The sequence below is a fragment of the Rattus norvegicus genome, chromosome 2 (assembly GCF_021556685.1).
Source record: "Rattus norvegicus strain SHRSP/BbbUtx chromosome 2, alternate assembly SHRSP_T2T, whole genome shotgun sequence".
NCBI lineage: Eukaryota > Metazoa > Chordata > Mammalia > Rodentia > Muridae > Rattus > Rattus norvegicus.
The window spans coordinates 174,221,356-174,238,787 of NC_141535.1; the positions used below are offsets into that span (position 1 = coordinate 174,221,356).

Genomic DNA, 17,432 nt, shown 5'->3' on the forward strand with positions numbered 1-17,432 from the left:
AACTGGAGGGCAACATGTAGAAGAATGCAGATCGATCCATGCTTATCACCCTGTACAAAGCTTAAGTCCAAGTGGATCAAGGACCTCCACATCAAACCAGACACACTCAAACTAATAGAAGAAAAACTAGGGAAGCATCTGGAACACATGGGCACTGGAAAAAATTTCCTGAACAAAACACCAATGGCTTATGCTCTAAGATCAAGAATCGACAAATGGGATCTCATAAAACTGCAAAGCTTCTGTAAGGCAAAGGACACTGTGGTTAGGACAAAACGGCAACCAACAGATTGGGAAAAGATCTTTACCAATCCTACAACAGATAGAGGCCTTATATCCAAAATATACAAAGAACTCAAGAAGTTAGACCGCAGGGAAACAAATAACCCTATTAAAAAATGGGGTTCAGAGCTAAACAAAGAATTCACAGCTGAGGAATGCCGAATGGCTGAGAAACACCTAAAGAAATGTTCAACATCTTTAGTCATAAGGGAAATGCAAATCAAAACAACCCTGAGATTTCACCTTACACCAGTGAGAATGGCTAAGATCAAAAACTCAGGTGACAGCAGATGCTGGCGAGGATGTGGAGAAAGAGGAACACTCCTCCATTGTTGGTGGGATTGCAGACTGGTAAAACCATTCTGGAAATCAGTCTGGAGGTTCCTCAGAAAATTGGACATTGAACTGCCTGAGGATCCAGCTATACCTCTCTTGGGCATATACCCAAAAGATGCCTCAACATATAAAAGAGACACGTGCTCCACTATGTTCATCGCAGCCTTATTTATAATAGCCAGAAACTGGAAAGAACCCAGATGCCCTTCAACAGAGGAATGGATAAAGAAAATGTGGTACATCTACACAATGGAATATTACTCAGCTATCAAAAACAACGAGTTTATGAAATTCGTAGCCAAATGGTTGGAACTGGAAAATATCATCCTGAGTGAGCTAACCCAATCACAGAAAGACATACATGGTATGCACTCATTGATAAGTGGCTATTAGCCCAAATGCTTGAATTACCCTAGATCCCTAGAACAAACGAAACTCAAGACGGATGATCAAAATGTGAATGCTTCACTCCTTCTTTAAATGAGGAAAAAGAATACCCTTGGCAGGGAAGGGAGAGGCAAAGATTAAAACAGAGACTGAAGGAACACCCATTCAGAGCCTGCCCCACAGGTGGCCCATACATATACAGCCACCCAATTGGACAAGATGGATGAAGCAAAGAAGTGCAGACTGACAGGAGCCGGATGTAGATCGCTCCTGAGAGACACAGCCAGAATACAGCAAATACAGAGGCGAATGCCAGCAGCAAACCACTGAACTGAGAATAGGTCCCCCGTTGAAGGAATCAGAGAAAGAACTGGAAGAGCTTGAAGGGGCTCGAGACCCCAAAAGTACAACAATGTCAAGCAACCAGAGCTTCCAGGGACTAAGCCACTACCTAAAGACTATACATGGACTGACCCTGGACTCTGACCCCATAGGTAGCAATGAATATCCTAGTAAGAGCACCAGTGGAAGGGGAAGCCCTGGGTCCTGCTAAGACTGAACCCCCAGTGAACTAGACTATGGGGGGAGGGCGGCAATGGGGGGAGGGTTGGGAGGGGGACACCCATAAGGAAGGGGAGGGGGGAGGGGGATGTTTGCCCGGAAACCAGGAAAGGGAATAACACTTGAAATGTATATAAGAAATACTCAAGTTAATAATAAAAAAAAAAATCAGAGGGCTGGAGAGATGGCTCAGCGGTTAAAAGCACCCGACTACTCTTCCAGAGGTCCTGAGTTCAAATCCCAGCAACCACATGGTGGCTCACAACCATCTGTAAAGAGATCCGATGCCCTCTTCTGGTGTGTCTGAAGACAGCTACAGTGTACTTATATATAATAAATGAATAAATCTAAAAAAAAAGAAATAAAATCAGAAAAATATTTTTAAAAGAAATAAAGTGAAGACATACCATGCCAAGTCTTGTGGGACACAGTTAAAGCAGTCTTGAAAGGGAAGTTCAAAACTGAGAAAGACCAACACAATCACTCCATGATATACCTTACGGCCTTGAGCAAGCAAGAGAACCAAAAAGCAGAGGTCACAAATAACTAACATCAGAACAGAACTCAACAAAATAAAAAAAATTAAAAATCACCCAACATAAAGTGGGGTCTTAGCTGAGAAAACAGCACACCCTTGGGATGGAAGAGAGAAGTCAAGCTGGGGCTGAGCTGAAGCATCCTCCGTCTCCACTGGCTGGTGTCCGTCCACAGGAGGACACGGAGAAGGCAACCTTGCATTTTGCCTGTTTTCCCACACTCTTACAGGCAAGGCCATCCCTCCTATTCCTGAGATGTTATTTCACCAGTTATTAGAACCAAACTCTTTGAGATTACAACATAGACAGAAGATGAACAATGCTCCAGGAGTCCTCCAGGCCATTATTGTTAGACTAGGATTCTAAGACACTGGCCTTGTGGACTGAGCTACTACTGGATTCTCAGTCTTTCTAGAGTGAGAGGGACATTGTTGGGCTACCCAGATTGCGTTCTATAAGCCAGTCTAATGTGTGATATAAATATATAAAAGAACAGGACTGATAGAGTATATTCTAAAGTAACAGTCCTGTTCCTTTACAGAACCCCAACTAATTCAGCTAAGGAAGGCTTAGATCCTAGGAGACAACTTACTATGTTGTTTACCTAAACTGAAATGGCACAAAACTGCCTTCCATATATTATGCTTATAATCATAGGCAAATGCTGCTATCACTCTTGGACTGAGAAGATTCCCTTTGAAATGAATGGCAGGGAATGCAGAGTCTCACAGTGGCTCAAAAGTGCTAAGAACAAATAACAGTTAAGTGCTCAATCCTACCAGGACATTTATACTACCCCTGGAAGGCTGTAAGCAAACACTTCAGAGGAAGGGGTGGAAAGAAGAAAGAGCTGGGAGGTAGGGAGAAGGACTGCTATACCTCACTAAGTTTACGATCTCACAGTATCTGTGGCAATCTGCACAAGATTGGACCTGTCAGTGGTCAACCATCTGATATGGGGCATGTCTCAAGGGGTCCTCTTTTGAGGGCTATTAGCTGTGACAGATTCAGGGGGACACAGAAATCATTGTCACCAATGATGTATCCTCTGGTGAGTCCACCAGGTTTCACTGGGTAGTTCAAGACAAGGTGACACACACCCCCAATTACAAAACAAAATAAGAATGTCTGTGAGTTCAATGTCTTTGAATGATATCTGCTAGAACACCAAAATTTCAACAAGTTATACACATTATCAATAATAACTGAGTATTAATGGTCTCAATTTCCTGGTAAAAAGCAGTATTTTATTAAGTTGTTGCCTCCAAGAATCAATGGCAGGCATCGCACTGGGGTAAAAGGATGGAAATGAAATTCTAAGCAAAGGGGACTAAAACGCAGGGGTAGCTATTTTAATTTCTGACAAAATAAGGTTTAAAAAAAACTATTCAGGAAGATAAGGTGAGACATTTTATATTCATTAAAGGAAAAATAATTCACCTATCAGACATTACAATCCTAAGCATATATGTATCAATCACAGGGGAATCCTAATTTCTGAAAGAAACTTTATTAGACCTAAAACAATAAATTGACCCTAAAAAAGTTGTTGGAGAACCCCGCCACTGAGGTCACAGTCTACCACGTCTGCATAGCCCTCCAAACTTGGTGAACAATGGAGGACTCCCTTTTCCACTGGGGCTTCCTCTTCTCTACCTAACCTTAATTGGAGAGTGCCTCTGTGTTATGGTAAATATTTAAAAATATACAGGGCACCATGCACCATGCCACACTACCTCCCGCTACTCTCTGACCCTGGCAATCTCTCTGCCTCCATGGCTAGCCCCATGTTGGCGCTGGCTACTCTCTGGCCCCAGCAGCAGCTACCCTCTTGTGACTGTCTGCTGTGAACTCTGCTCACACTCCCAGCATCTTCCTCCTGTGGTCACAACCCCCAGTAACCGTTAAAATCAAAACCCAATAAGCTTGTAATTTATTGATCAGATTTATATCAGTAATTCTCACTCCACAAGACCTCTACACAATAAATTCACAACCAATTGATAATGATATAAACTGCCCACCTAGATAAGACAAACTGTCCTATAAAAGTCTAACCATTATGAAACATTCATGGCTACCTGTGGCCCTTTAAGGCCACATGGATCTGGGTTGTCCTTCTCTGCCTCCATATTGGTTCTTCTCATTTCTTCTATCTCTCCGGCCTCTCAAAAACCCTGTCTCTGCCTTTCCTTTTCACTGCCCAATCACAGGCCTTGCCTTATCTTGTGCCTGCCCTCCCCTGCACATAGACACCAATCCACATCTCTGAGTACAGGAGCCTGACCTTACTTGGAGGATGACCCTGCACAGAGCTTCCTGAAGCCCTGCAAGACACAGCAGACAAGCCCTGCTCCTTCCTTCCAGCTGTATGATAATTAGGTGCTGTATTATGACCAATCAGCCCTTCCCACCCACATCCTAAGAACCCTTACATACCTTACCCCTGGATTGACAAAACGAGCTGTCTCTCTGAAGCTGACTCCTAGAAGTCTTTCCACCACACTCATGGCCATCTGAACCCTGCTTGCTGCTCCTTTCAACATGTGAACTGCTGTCAGATGACCCACGAGGAAAACGGAGAATCATACACAGTGACAGTGGTTTTTAATACATTACTCTCAACAATTGACAGGTAATCCATAACTAGACAGAAACTCTGAAGTTCAAAGACGCCTTAAATCAAATGGACCTAACACATCCCACCTGCAGCCCAGCCTACTGCACACCCTACACCAGGGTTCACAGTCTATGCCCCCAACCCAACATGCTGTGTCAACACCAGACACACAACCAACACATGAGGTCCTCATGCTCAGATCTTATCACAAAAATAAATCAATATAAAAGATGAAGAAAACTTGTGCTCTCCCCTGCCCCCAAACCTGCCAGTCTTCTAGAAATGTTCCCCAATGAGGATTTCCTAGATGAACCTTGGGACAAAGAACTCAAAAGAACAATCATAAACTCTATTAAAGAACTCAAGGAGTGTAAAGAAGACACTAAATAAACTTAGAGATCATGAATTCCTGGTATGAATGTGGGCGAGGGGCTTCTACGGAGGCGGGAAATTTCTTGGTAATGGGATAGAGATAAACAAGGATGGGGAAAGAGAAACCAGTGGGCACCATCCACATGTATGAAAGTTTTAAACAACAAATGCAGTAAGTATTTTTAAATTGTAGGTAGGCCAAGCATGGCTGCACATGCCTTTAATTCTAGCTGACATTATTCTTGGCCGACAGAGACTGGTGTATATCTGTGAGAAAACATGAATATGGACTGGATGAAATAAGGAAGATAACCCAGGATTTGGAAACCAAGCTTAATAAAGATATAGAAATATCTTTGCGAATTGAAACAGGGATGAAGTTGTCATTAAAAAAAGCTTGATAACTCAATGAGAAGGCTCAGGGGAAAGTCTTGCATATGTGTTGAATGGTTTGAATAGAAGTTGTGCTATTGATACTCAAAGCTGATACTGAAGTAGAAGAGGTAGGACATATAAGTGAAGAATAAAAAAGCCAACAAACACGCTAATAAAAACATACTCATGATACTGTAGAAAGAAAGCAAATGAAGCTGTATGCAGAGCATGACTAAGAACACAAACAGAAAAAAATAAAATGGCTAAAATCAACAAACACCTTCCAAATAAAAACATTAAATGTTAACAGCCTCACTTCTTCAATCACAAGACACAGGCTACCTAAATGGTTTAAGAAACAAAATCCATATTTCTGTTGTATAACAAAGCACTTCATCTTGGCTTTAAAGATAGGCACAATCTTAAAGTAAAGGAATGGGAGTAGGGAAAGAAAGAACTCCAGTCAAAGGACCCACAGAGCAAACAGATGTGATGTCTGACAAAATAGACTTCAAACTAAAATACACCAGAAGAGATAAAGAAGGACGCTTCATTCTAATCAAGGAAATAATCAGCCAAGACATTACAATCCTAAATATATATGCACCAAACACTGATGTAGTCAAAAGCATGCTAATAAAATTAAAGATACAGATTAAGATCAAACCCATTAACACTGGATTATTTCAATATCCCACTGTCCCCAAAAGATAGGTCATCTGGACAAAAAATACAGAGAGCAACATCAGAATTAAGAGACATCTCACATCAAATACCACTAAATACCAAAGAATATATATATATATGTTCTGCTCAGCACCCCATAAGAGCATCTCTAAAACAGATCATACTCTATGACACAAAACAAATCTTAACAAATTCAGAAAAACTGAGTAACTGTATATGCTATCTGATTATAATGCAGGAAAACTTAAAAAAAAAAAACCTCTATAAACAAACTCATTGAGACTGAAGAACTAATGAATGAAAAAGAAATCAAGAAAGAAATAATAAGTTCCTGGAACTAAATGAAAACGAAAACACAGCACAAAACCTCCAAAACACATTAAAAGCAGCTCTATGAGGGGCATTTGTAGCCTAAGGAAAAATATCAGAAAGAGAACAAACAAAAAAGTATTGCTTCTATTAAATTCATTTGGGCCAAATTTTTGATTAGCTCCCCCGTCTATTCTTTCTGGGTGTTGTTTGTTCTTATTTTTACTATGCTTTCGTGCACACACGCACGTACACACACACACACACACACACACACGCACAATCAGTGGAGTCTGTTCAGTGATGTTTGATGTATATTTTGGTCTTTGGGGCTGACCACTTGGTACGTGACAATTCTCCCTCTCTGTGTAGTTGTTCATTGTTAGCATCTCTGTGGTGTTATGGTTCTTAGGGTACGGCTTTGGCCGCCCTACTGTTGAAGTTTCGTGTGTGTAGATGTCATTTACAGGAGCCCTCACTGCCAACTTCCTGATCCTCTGGCTCTAACAATCTCTTCATCCCCTTTTCCACAATGTTTCCCTCCCTCGTTCACTGATTGTAGGATCATGAAGTGTAAAAATGGATGACCTACACAAAGCAATCTACTTATTTAACCCAATCCTCACAAAAAAAAAAAAAAATCCTAAATTCCAAATGGAAACATGAAATCCACAGGATAGCCCTGTTGTGGTTTGCCCTGGAGTTATCTGTATTTTGATGCTAATTCCACTGCCCCAAGCACAGCTGCCTAGTCACGTACTCAGGAACCAGGTGACTTCACCAGAACCTCCCCATTGAATTTGTAAAGTACAGGTAAGGGGCAGGTTCAGGATAGAAGGAGGCCTGTCATTGGAGGAGAAGGAAGGATGGGTGGGAGAGAAGTTTGAAGGAAGAGAGGAGACTAGAAGAGAAAGGAAGAGACAGGAGAGAGGAGAGGGTGAGAAGCCATGGCAGGTAATATTAAGATTCTGCTCTGTGTATTTACAGGTTGTTATTAATGTTCCTAGGGATGGATGGTACCGGGCTTTGTATGTTTAAGTGGGCAATTGTATCTTACCAATTGTTATTACAAGGTTACAAGGTTATTGTGTTGTGTGTTCTTTTATGTGACGGTTTGAGTGTAGGAAAGTGTGCGGCGGCTGGAGACACTGGGCTGCCGAGGAGTTGGGATGTGTTTCCGCCAAGATATCTAGCAGATATCTTGGGGCACTGAGGTGCTGGACCTAGAACAGGTAAAAGACCACATTACTTTTTTTATTTTTATATTTTTACAACAACATAGCCCAAACAATTCTATACAACAAATTTGTAGATTTCACCAAAATCTTGGAATCAAGTTACAATGTGGAGTTATAGTAAAAAAAAAAAATGTCATGGCACTGGTCTGAAAACAGAGTCATGGATCCATAGAATACAATTGAGAACTCACGTGTAAGCCCACGCTCCTACTGTGACCTGATTTTTGAAAAAGATGGCAACAATACACACTGGAGCAAAGACAGCGTCTTCAACCAATGGTTCTGGTCCAACCAGACAACTGCAGTTAAAATGAAGCTCAATTCTTCTCTCTTACCCTGCACATAACTCATCCTCTAAGTGGATCAAGGACGTCAGCATAAGGTCTACACCATGAATCTAATCAGACTGTCACCAAAGAAGCATCAGAAACAATTTAGACCACGAGGAGGGGGAAGACGCCCTGGAGCACTGACTGTCAGGTATGACATGACTGTTGAGCTCTTGAACTCATTAGCCAAGGTGATTGCTTAGTAGATCTGCACGAGAATGGGCCAATCAACAGCCTGTATGGAAAGTGTGAGGGCCAAGTGGGTCTTAACCTTCCTGAGGATTTAGATGCAGCTAATGGTTGACAGGGGGAGAGACTTTTATTTTCCCCTTTACTGTGACACTGATAAAGTACAGCTACTTCTAGAAACAAACCCTTGCCCATCCTCCTTTATGTGACCCTAATTAAATCCATTGATTTATATTTTAAAATATAAAAGGCATGAAAGTAAGGAAGGGCTAGGTGGGAAGGGAAGTGCAGCAATGTAGGGAAGAGAGCCCAACACGGATGCATACGAACTACATACACTCTGCACAGGTATGAGAGGTCATAATGAAGCCCACATTGTGTATGATTAACATATAATCAGAAAAATGATAGACAAATGAGGAACACAAAAGCACAAACACTACAAAATGTCTTAAAGTCCAGAAATTAATAACTACTTTCCCCAAAACTCCTAAACATTAATGTTCTTAACCAGCAGTTTCCCAATCGAAAGACAAATAGACTGAAGAGAAAGGAAGGGGATAGGGCAGGAGATCGTGGGACTCAGCTGAGAGCTTTAGGGTTTTATTTTGGGTGCTAGTGGTGTGTGTGTGTGTGTGTGTGTGTGTGCGCGCGCGCGTGTGTGCATGCGTATGTGTGATCTTAAGGTAGTTTGGGAGGGGCTAGGAGGAGCCAGCAATGGCTGAAGGAGCTAGAGATCGACTAGAGATCGAGTAAGGAGACATTAACCACACTACCCTGAACAATAAACACCCCACCCCCCACCCCTCCTCACTGTCAGGGCAGCTGCATCATCTATACCAGCATCACAAGACAAGCTGAGGGTTTCTTAGCAACAGTAAAGGGTTCTGAACGGATGAAGCCACACCCCTCTAAGAAGACAGGCAGCCCATCACCAGAGCTGTAGTTTGTTGACACACTTATTTTGGGTTCATATGCACGAGTGTTGGGCCGAATGCACACAGACTCACAGACTCATGGGAGTTCCCCTAGGTCCTCAGCTGACTGCTTTGCCCTTTGATTCAGAATTGCAAAGTTTGACAAAGAATGACCTTTGTGGATAAGCATCAAGTCCTGGATCATGAACCACTGCTCCCTCACCGCTGCCCTGCCCCCTGGTAGCACTGCCAGACTGCAGAGACTACAGGGTGGAGAGGCCCATTCTGAAGGCCTTTGGATTCAGTGCCATATTTTATGACCTCCGACTTGCAGGATGGAGTGGGGTGATCCCTGGGTGTGTGGAAGGTCTACATCTCACAGGACCTGCTGTATCATAGAGACTGCATCTGCTTCGCACTGAAGTCTGAAGGAGCATTACCACATCAATGACTTCACTATAAACAGATACGGCAAGAAATATTCCTCTGAACGAGGTGCATGGCGGATGAGAAGGCCTTAGCTCAGAGTGAAGAATACCTGGGGCAGCTCTCAATGTTCGTGAATCTGAGCCCTTTAGCTTCACTCGGGGTCAATGAAAGACGCACCAAATCTCATCTGCATGTGACACATAGCTTGGTACAGTGATGGAGCCTCTCTAGGGATAAGGGAGGCAGCTGCCACTGAGATTCCTGGAGCCGTTACAGGTCGCATCCCAGAAAGCTTACCGAACTGTGTTAACAAAGAACTCTTGGTTCCTTCCACTCCTTGGCCTGTCATAGAGCAGCAAGCAGTTCACTCCAAACTCATCTGGTGCCACAAACATCTGACTTCCTGATGCCAGGGATTTCAGTGACTCACAACCTCCTCAGAGTAACGCGCCCTTCCCAAGATCCCTCCCAGCCGTCCCACAGAACACAATCGAGAACACCCCAAGCAGAGTAGCAGAGAATGCGGGAAGGTAATCATTCATAGAAACTTGGGATCAAGAGACATCGGGAAATGGATGGGCTTAAAAATCCCTCCACAGAGAAGTGTCCCTCACATCTGAGTAGCACACTAAGAGTGAGTTCAGTAAAACCTTCTGATGATGCAGGGCAGAGGGAAAAAGAGGGAAAACACCAAGTATTAAGTTTCATGCACTGTGCTCAAATACATCTTCTCAGCTTCAGATCTCAGCTATTTTATTTAGTGGAAAGTCTTGAATTAGAAGGGCTCAGGAAGAATAATGTTGCACGTTTTTCCTTATATCACAGAGAACACTTTTTGTGGTTAACTTGTCAGATTGTCTGTGAACAAACTCACTTTTTTCGACATTGATAAATTCTTTTCTTCATTTGGTGTTTTACCCAAGAGCATTCTGGAGGTGCCGTTGATGTGACTGATTTTAGTAGATCCTGTTAGGTTTTTGTCAGCTAGTTACATATTCTATCCATAGTCTTTGTGAATCATTGCCTTTGTTTAAAAAGATGGCCTATTTGGAGTTCCTGTGAAGGTGTGTTCTTGTTTTTGTGACACAAGAAAAGCTTTAAACTGCCCCAAACAGAAAAGCAAAGGCTTTCAGAAGCATGTTTTGTTCTAGTGTGTTACCATTGCTGTATCTGTTTATTGTAAAGGCAGACATTTAGCACTCAGTGCAGTTTAAAATAAAAAGTAACTAAAATTTCTGTTTAAAAAGGGACACCCTCACCCCCAGCCCCAGCCCCCTTCAATGTTGTTCTTCTATCAGCAGGGACAGAGCAGATGGCAGTCCTTGTTCATCCTAGCTTGTTGCCTGGCTCTGAATTGCTCACCCCCAAAATCTATATCATCTGTGAATGGTTGGGAGGTATGAAAGGGGTGTGAAAGGGCCAGCCCTGAGGATCTTGATGACAGGACAACTGGAGGAGTTCTGAGGATCCAACACTGATGGTGTCACAGAAGCCAGAGATCTGGAACCAGATTGATGGCTCGTTACATTGAACATTTGCAAGGGAAGATGTGTGGGCAGAGGGATGTACGGTGGGACACACAGACACTACAGCTTCCACGATGAGATGATGAGATGATTTCTATGCTTGTTGTGGCTGTTGTTGGTTGTTTGCTTGTGGGAGAGAGGGGAGATGAATGGGACTGAGGTGCATGTGAGACTCACAAAGCATCAACAGAAAGCTTTTTAAAAAAGAGGCACCTTCTGGCAAAGTTAATAATAATAATAATAATGATTTCCATTAGTTGTTGCTAAGGAACATACTTCACTAACAAAGGCAGATATTACCTTAGTGTGAGGATAGAACCATATTCCAAGTAAAAGGAACCAAGGAGCAAGGAGTTGTCATTGCCCCAATACTTAACAAAATAGGCTTCAAACCCAGACTCGTCAGAAAAGCTAAAGTCACCTCAAGCTGATTAAGAAAACAATGCATCAAGAAAACATCACAATTTTAAACACACAGAACCTGCTGAATGGCTCAGGGGTAGAAACGCTGGACTGCAGGCCTCATGACCTGAGCTCTATCATTTGATCCCAGAAGGTGACAGGAAAGAACCAAACCCAAGGGGCTGGAGAGATGGCTCAGCGGTTAAAAGCACTGATTGCTCTTCTAGAGGTCCTAGTTCAATTCCCAGCAACCACATGGTGGCTCACAACCATCTGTAATGGGATACAATGCTCTCTTCCTAGTGTGTCTGAAGACAGCTACAGTGTACTTACATACATAAAACAAATAGTTTAAAAAAAAGAAAGAACCAAATCTAAGAGTTGTCCCCTGACCTCCCCACAGGCTGTGGCACACAGAAACAATAAACAAACACGTTACACATATATGTATTACTGTGGTTGTACTTTGTTTCATAAAACTAATACTAGACATAAAACCATAGATTAGCCCAACAGAAGAATATTGGCTGACCTCAAAAACCAGTCTCATTAATAAAGAGGTTGTCATAGTCTGCTTTCTGTTGCTGTGATAAACACCATAATCAAAGAACATAATCAAAGAAAGGAAAGGGTTATTTGGCTTACAGGACCATCACTGAGAGAAGCCACAGCGGGAACCTGGAGGCAGAACTGAAGCAGAGGCCAAGGAGAAATGGAGAAATACTGACTGCTTCCTGGTTTATTCTCCATAGCTCGTTTCTCTCTCTCTCTCTCCTCTGTCTCTCTCTCTGTCTCTCTGTCTCTCTGTCTCTCTGTCTCTCTCTCTCTCTTTCTCTCTCTCTCTCTCCCCGTCTCCCTCCCCCCTCCCTCATTCTCTCTCTCTCTCCTCTATCTTTGAAAATACTTGAATGCACTCTGTGTTAGTCAACTACTCCTGGGCACAGGACTCGCTCTGGAGTGTGATCAATATATCAGTTGTCACACCATTGAAGAAAACTGGCTCTCCCTCTCCCAGCAGCCATCAAATGCCAATAGTACCTCATCTAGGGGTGGGACTTTATGCCTACTGCACCTTGTCTATCAGGCCTTGTGCATAATACCACACTCTCCGTGAGTTCATATGAACATCTGCCTTGTTGTGACTGGGAAACTGTTCCCTTGAAGTCATCTACACCCTAGTTCTTACGATTTTTCCACCCCTCTTCTGCAAATATCTTCGAATCTTGAGGAGAAAGGTGTGATCAGGCTTCCATTCAGGGCTGAGAATTCTGAATTTTCTTTTTCTTTATATGTTGTTGACCAGCTGTGGGCCACTGTGTTAATTGTCATGCTCTGGGAAAAAGATTCTCTGATGTAGGTGGAAGTGATCTACAAATTTCATAATTTCAGATTTTTTTAACAACTGAATGTTCCATTGTGTGAATATATATCATTTTCATTATCTGTTTATCAGTTTATGGAAATCTAGGCTGTTTCTATCCTCTGATGACTGGGAACAGGCCAACAATGAACAGAGATAAACAAGTATCTCTGTACTAAGATCTGGAGTCTTAGGGGCTATGCCTAGATTGATTTTCAACTTTTTGAGGAACTTTCAAACTGATTTCCATAAAGAGGGCAACATCTGCTCACCCACCATGCCAGCTTCTGGCCATTCTGACTGGGGTATCAGCTCTTTTCTTATATAACCCAGAGCACCTGCCCAAGGGTAAAACCACCTTCAATGGGCTGGGCCCTCTCACATCAATCATTAATCAAGAAAATGCCCCAGACACGCCAACAGTCCAATCTGATGGAGGCAATATGCCAACAGTCCAATCTGATGGAGGCAATTCCTCAACTGAGGTTCCTTCTTCCCATGCAACTCAAATTTGTATCAAGTTGACAAAACTTAACCAATGCAAATGTCATCCTAACAAAATAGAAACTTAAATGACACTGTAGAACAAATGGATCTAATAGATACCTACAGAGCGTTCCGTCTAAACACTGTAGAATAGTCTACTCAGCAGTTCATAGAATTTCTCTAAAATGGGTTATATAATAGGACACAAAGGAAGAAAATAAATAAATAATTGAAATTATTCTCGTATTCTATACAATAGTATAATAATAGAATTCAATAGCAAGAGAAACTACAGACCATACAGAAACTCGGAGATCAAGCTATTAACAAATTAATTAATTAACTGGAACAGAAGGGAGTATTGCCAAGACACTGTTACTAAGCCAGCATCATCCTGATACCCAAACCAGATTAAGAACATGCATGCACACAGATCAAAACCATCACAATAGAATACCTGTAGTTGGATTTAAGAAAACATGTAAAGATCGTAACCTTGTTCAAGGTGGCTTAATTCCAATCAATGCAAGGTGGCTCAGGGGGTGACACTATTAGGAAGTGTGGCCTTGTTGGAGTAGGTGTGGCCTTGTTGAAGTATGTGTGTCACTGTGGGTGTGGGCTTTAAGACCCTCAATCTAGCTGCCTGGAAGCGAGTCTTCTAGCAGCCTTCAGATGAAGATGTAGAACTTTCAGCTCCTCCTGCACCAGGCCTGCCTGGATGTTGCCATGCTCCCACCTTGATGATAATGGACTGAACCTTTGAACCTGTAAGCCAGCCCCAATTAAATGTTGGCCTTATAAGAGGTGCCTTGGCCACTGTGTCTGTTCACAGCAATGAAACCCTAACTAAGACATACATCAACAAATGTAATCTATTATTACAGTATGTGATGTCACATAAATAGACTCAAGATTAAACCCACATGAACATTTCAATAACTGAGGAAGACTCTTGACAAAATCCCTTCATCATGAAAGACCCAAAGAGATTTGGAATAGGAGGAACTTACTTCGACAAAGACTGTGACAAAGTTATCACCAGTGTTACGCTAAACAGAGAAAACCTCAAAGCATTTCCACAGATGAATGACAGAAGTGTCCACTTTCTGTACTCTTTTTCAATATACTCAGTGCTATGCTTGAACGTTTAGCTAAAGCAATAAAACAAGATAAGAATATAAAAGGGGTACAAATAGGAAAAGAAGTCAACGTTGTTTACAGAGGAGATGATTCCAGGCATAAGAAACCCTAGCCATTACAGCACATTGAGATCCATAGAGACAGCGCCAGGACAATCGAGAGCCAGACAGACACTGGGGATGAAAATCAACTAAACACGGGCATAGGAGATCCTAAGAAGCCGAGAGGCAAAATGTCCTCAAATGCATTCTTTGTGCAAACCTGCCAGGAGCACAAGAAGAAGCACCCGGATGCTTTTTCAACTTCTCAGAGTTCTCTGAGAAGTGCTCAGAGAGGTGGAAGACCATGTTTGCTAAAGAGAAGGGGAAATTTGAAGATATGGCAAAGGCTGACAAGGCTCGTTATGAAAGAGAAATGAAAACCTACATCCCCCCCAAAGGGGAGACCAAAGAGAAGTTCAAGGACCCCAATGCACTCAAGGGGCCTCCTCCAGCCTCTTCTTGTTCTGTTCTGAGTACCACCCAAAAACCAAAGGCGAGCATCCTGGCTTATCCATTGGTGATGTCGCAAAGAAACTAGGAGAGATGTGGACCAACACTGCCATGATGACAAACAGCCCTGTGGGAAGAAGGCCGCCAAGCTGAAGGAGTACGAGAAGGATATCACTGCCTGCAGAGCCGAAGGAAAACCTGATGTAGGGAAAATGGGGGTGGTCAAAGTTGAAAAGAGCAAGGAAAAGAAGGAAGAGGAAGACGACGAGGAGGATGAAGAGCGTGAGGAAGAGAAGTAAGATGAAGATGATAATGAATCTGGATGATAATGGTTCTAGAGAAGTTTTGTTCTTGTGTATAAAACATTTAACCCCCCTGTACACAACTCAGTCCTTTTAAGGAAAAAAATTGAAATGTAAGAAAGAAAGAAAGAAAGAAAGGAAGAAAGAAAGAAAGAAAGAAAGAAAGAAAGAAAGAAAGAAAGAAAGAAAGAAAGAAACAGTGTACCACCCTGAATGGCTGTGTTGCTGGGCTCGGGAGGTTGTTCTGAGAGGGCTGGACAGGCAGACAGGATGTGAAGTGCTACACCCTGGGAGAGATTCAGAAGCACCAAGACATCAAGAACAGCTGGGCGATGCTGCACCACAGGGTGTATGATCTGACCAAGTTTCTGGAAGAGCATCTTGGTGAGGAAGAAGTCCTAAGAGAGCGAGCTGGGGGACATGCCTCTGAGAACTTTGAAGATGTTGGCTGCTCTACTAATGGACAAGGACTGTCCAAAGTGCACATCATTGGACTGTTCCATCCAGGCAACAAGCCACATTTAACAAAAACCTCTGGAAGCTCTGATTACTACTATCAAGTTGAATTCTAATTGGTGGGACCAACTGTGTAGCCCCAGCCACCTCAGCAGTAACAAGAATTAGGAATGTAAACCAATGGAATAGAACAGAAAGGGATCCTTTTTTGACAAATATAGCAAATATATACATTGGAAAAACGGCTTCAACAACAATGGATGCTGGGGAAACTGAATAGTCACACGTAGAAGAATAAAACAAGATCACTGCGTTAGTTAGCAACTTTCTGTTGCTGTAATGAAACGCCACAAACAAAAGTTAAGTCACAGGGGGAAGGATTAGTTCCTCAGGCTCAGAGAGTCCGTAAGAGCAGGAAAGCACAGCCTCAGGTATTCAGAGCAGGGGAACTGGGAGGATAGACTCCAGTTCAGCAGGACTGTGAACTTGACATGGGGTGAGGTTAAGAACACTCAAAGCTAGCCAGGTGGTGGTGGCACACACCTTTAACCCCAGCACTAGGGAGGTGGGGGCAGTCGGATTTCCATGAGTGAGAGAGACCAGCCTGGTCTACAGAGCGAGTTCCAAGACAGCCAAGGTTACACAGAGTAAGAGCAAAACAAAACAACAACTAACACCCTTTCCCCAAAAGCAATACATTAAAACAAAACAAACACTCCAAGTCTGCCACTAGTGACCTACTTTCTCCAAGACTATACCTCAAGATTCCATTCCCTCCCCCAAAGGGGCACAGAACTGTGGACCATGGATTAAACTATGTGAGTCTCTAGGGAACTCACACAAGCCATATTCTACTTCCTGGTCCCCATAGACTTGTGACCATCTCATAATTCAAAATCTATTTGGTCACCATAATCTTTCAAAGTTTCAACACTGTTTTTAAGTTCAAAGTTTCTTTTGAAACTCAAAGCCTGCTCTTAAACTGTGACCTTCTGTAAAAGCAAAAAAGCAAATCAAGTTTTAGGAAGCTGGCAAGGGCAATAGAAATAGCCTTTATTATTAACCTTTATTATTTTGGGAGTCTCTTGGACCTTAGGGAACTTAAATGTAAGCCCCTGTTCCCGAAGATGTCACATATTTCAGACACAGGGATGGGAGGAATTAAGTTGGAATTGGCCTGCAAGCCTTCTCCCCAAAGGATGGCTCTATAGTACTGGAGGAGGTGCACAAGCTGCCTGGGGTTGGGGGTGGGGGTGGGGGTGAGAGGCTGGAGCAAGCAACAGTTCTAACTAGCTGTAAAACCCATGGACCACACAGTGACTAGCCTGGCAAGGCATCTGCAGTGATGCCATGGGTGCTTGGGTAACTAACAGATCTCTGTTTGGACTGAAGGCCTGCTCAGTAAGAGGGAATTCAAGTCTGGTGCTCCAAACCTGTAGCTGGAGAGGTCATAGATCCCAATGGAAAATGTACCATTGCCATCTTCCTAAATCAATTAGTTGCTAACTGTATCCCAAGTACTTTATCCTTATACCCACAAATAAGTGTAGCCCCCACCTCTCGACAAACAAGTCTATTTTTTACAGCAGAGATGACCAACTGGTAAAACTGCAGACTAAGCGAATAGGGGTACCCAGCCCCAAATGATAAATCTACAAGGCAGCTCTTCCAGCTCAGGGACACCGAAGAAGAGGGAGTGTGG

At 42.8% G+C, this 17,432-nt stretch overlaps 1 pseudogene; it reads left to right on the top strand.

Moving 5' to 3' along the window:
• Positions 1-9,348: 9,348 nt before the first annotated feature.
• On the top strand, positions 9,349-15,060 carry LOC147996338 (C-terminal-binding protein 2 pseudogene; annotated as a pseudogene).
• The last annotated feature ends 2,372 nt before the right edge of the window (positions 15,061-17,432 follow it).